The sequence below is a fragment of the Tupaia chinensis genome, unplaced genomic scaffold (assembly GCF_000334495.1).
Source record: "Tupaia chinensis unplaced genomic scaffold, TupChi_1.0 Scaffold000049_1, whole genome shotgun sequence".
Classification (NCBI taxonomy): domain Eukaryota; kingdom Metazoa; phylum Chordata; class Mammalia; order Scandentia; family Tupaiidae; genus Tupaia; species Tupaia belangeri.
In genome coordinates, this window is record NW_006159507.1 from 2,096,584 (window position 1) to 2,098,920 (window position 2,337).

Below are 2,337 nucleotides of genomic sequence, written 5' to 3' on the forward strand. Positions count from 1 at the left end.
GAGATGCCCCCTGCGGTCCTTGGTCATGCCCCTCTAGCTCTCCATCCTGTCAGCATCCCAGGCACATGCCCACTTTGATGTGTTCCTTAACCCCGTGCACTTCTATAGACCAGAAGACCATTTAAAAAGTCTGACTAGAGCTAGATTAAAATGGCAGGGCCAGCAGGTGATGTAATCAAAGTGCTGAACTCCCTCATAGCTGACCATGGCTCGAGCCCCAGACCTGGCGGCTTGTTTTCTCACTTTCCTTCTCTTTCTCTTTCTGGTGAGCACACGTGCCGTATAACAAATTTAAAAATAATAAGCTTTTTTTTTTTTTTTAAGTGTTTGGCAAAAATACTTTGAAGATAATATTAACTTGCTCCAATGTTAATGATACCTGGTTTAATCCTTTTTTTTTTTTTTTGGAGAGATTTTCACTGTAGGGCGCGTGCGCTCGCCAGACAGACAGAGAGAGACATAGAGACAGAAAGCGAGAAATCACCCCCCAGGGGGGATGGCCACGCCGCAATCCCTTCTCCTCCATTCTCCTCTCAGGATCTTGGGCATGCACGCACACGTGCCCGGCGTGAGTTTTAAGCCACCGGGTCCGGGACGCGAACCGCGGTCGACTACGTGGGAGTCCAGCGACATAGCCATTACGCTAACTGCTGGTTCCCCTTAATCCTTTGGTTTTAAAGGTGCCTGTCTGATCTCTCCATTGTAAGCGTATTCAATTCTTTGCAATGAAGTAATCTGTGGGAAGAATTTGTGTTTAATGTTCCAGAATACAGTTTACAAGTTTTGACCAGTCGTTGCACTGTTCCCACATTCCCTTGCAGAGTAGCTTGGCACTTCTGTTTCTGTGGACTTGGTGGGCCTCTAATAGCTTTAACATGTGAACATCACTTAGCTACAGAAAGGAAGCTTACTGTGATCATTCTAACTAGACCAAGTGAAAGATGCGGTGTGTCATGGATGACAGACGTACATCACCATTCCATGGAACTGTGCCCGCTTCGGCAGCACGTACACTAAAACCGGAACGCTAAGAAAAGATGAGCATGGTCCCTGCGCAGGGATGACACGCACATTCTTGAAGTGTTCCATAGTTTTGAAATTAAAAAAAAAAAAAAAAACTTTCTACCTAACAAAGTGCAGGATTCCCACAGAGAAATCAGGTACTGAGTCTCCTCAACAAGTGTATATTTACAAAAGCCAGTACTTCACTGTTCCATTGTTGTACCGCAGAGATCTTTCTAAAAAAAAAAAAAACATTCTACCTAACTCAAAACGCCTTTCTAAGCCTTTAGTTGGTGTTTCCTGAAGACAGGCCATCTAGATTGGAGGAAGGGTTTCATACCCACAGTGTGTTAAGAGAAGACCTTGTTTTGTTAAGTGTTTAAGCTTTCGAGGCTAGCAGTCTTCAAGTGCCTTTGATATCTTTTGCTTTTCTATGGAAAATGTGGCTCTCATTTCAATGTGCGTGACGATAGAGCATTAATATCAGCTGGAATGATGCCTTCTTGGAAACACTTAAATTACGGAAGAGTAGGTAACCCCATTAGTCTATTACTGTCCTCCAGGCTAACAGTAATGTGATTATAATACATTATTCCTACTGTACAAAAAGAATAACCTTTCTAGAAGATCAGGAGGAAGACCAAGCAACAGTTGATGGCAGGATGTGATGGATCGAGGCTGAATGGAGGGAACTTACTTGGTCAAGTTAAAGCTGCAAGCACCAGCGATTTAGAATACTTATGCATCACTTAGTGTAGGTGGAAGTGGACTAATGATTTGGGATCAGGGAATTGATTTGGGCCTAGAGCATTGAAGGGGAAGAAGTTAAGTCAAAACCTTGGTTGTATTTTATACCTACTCCCACCCCCCACTCCACAATACAAAACTGTGTAGTCATTGTTTAGAAACATGAAAAGATGGGGCCAGCCCACTTAAAAGTCTGAATGCTTTTTTCCTATTTCCAGAGTTCTTTCCTGAGGGCCTGGAGGGAGGCAAGGCCACAAACATTAGCAGGCCATCTTTTTTAAATAACTATTTTATTTTTTATTTATTCATTCATTGATTTTTAAAATTTGACAAGAGAGAGACAGAGGGTGAGAGTGAGAGAGAGAGGAAGTGAGAAAGCAAGCCACCAGGTCCAGGACTCGAACCCTGGTCAGCCATGTGGGAGTGTCCAGCACCTTAACCACCACGCCACCGTTGGTCCCTAGCAGACCATCTTGATCCATTGGTGCAGGCCTCTTCTACAGCCTGTCCCTGGCTAGTCTTTGTGATGTATATTAAGCCTCCTTATCTCTGTTAAAGTACATTCTTTTCTGATTTCAGTAACCTCTC

At 43.6% G+C, this 2,337-nt stretch overlaps 1 non-coding gene across 1 annotated transcript; it reads left to right on the forward strand.

Moving 5' to 3' along the window:
* Positions 1–989: 989 nt before the first annotated feature.
* Positions 990–1,095, forward strand: LOC114009427 (U6 spliceosomal RNA). The gene has a single exon (XR_003550840.1). It is a non-coding gene; the product is annotated as a U6 spliceosomal RNA (small nuclear RNA).
* Positions 1,096–2,337: the final 1,242 nt, after the last annotated feature.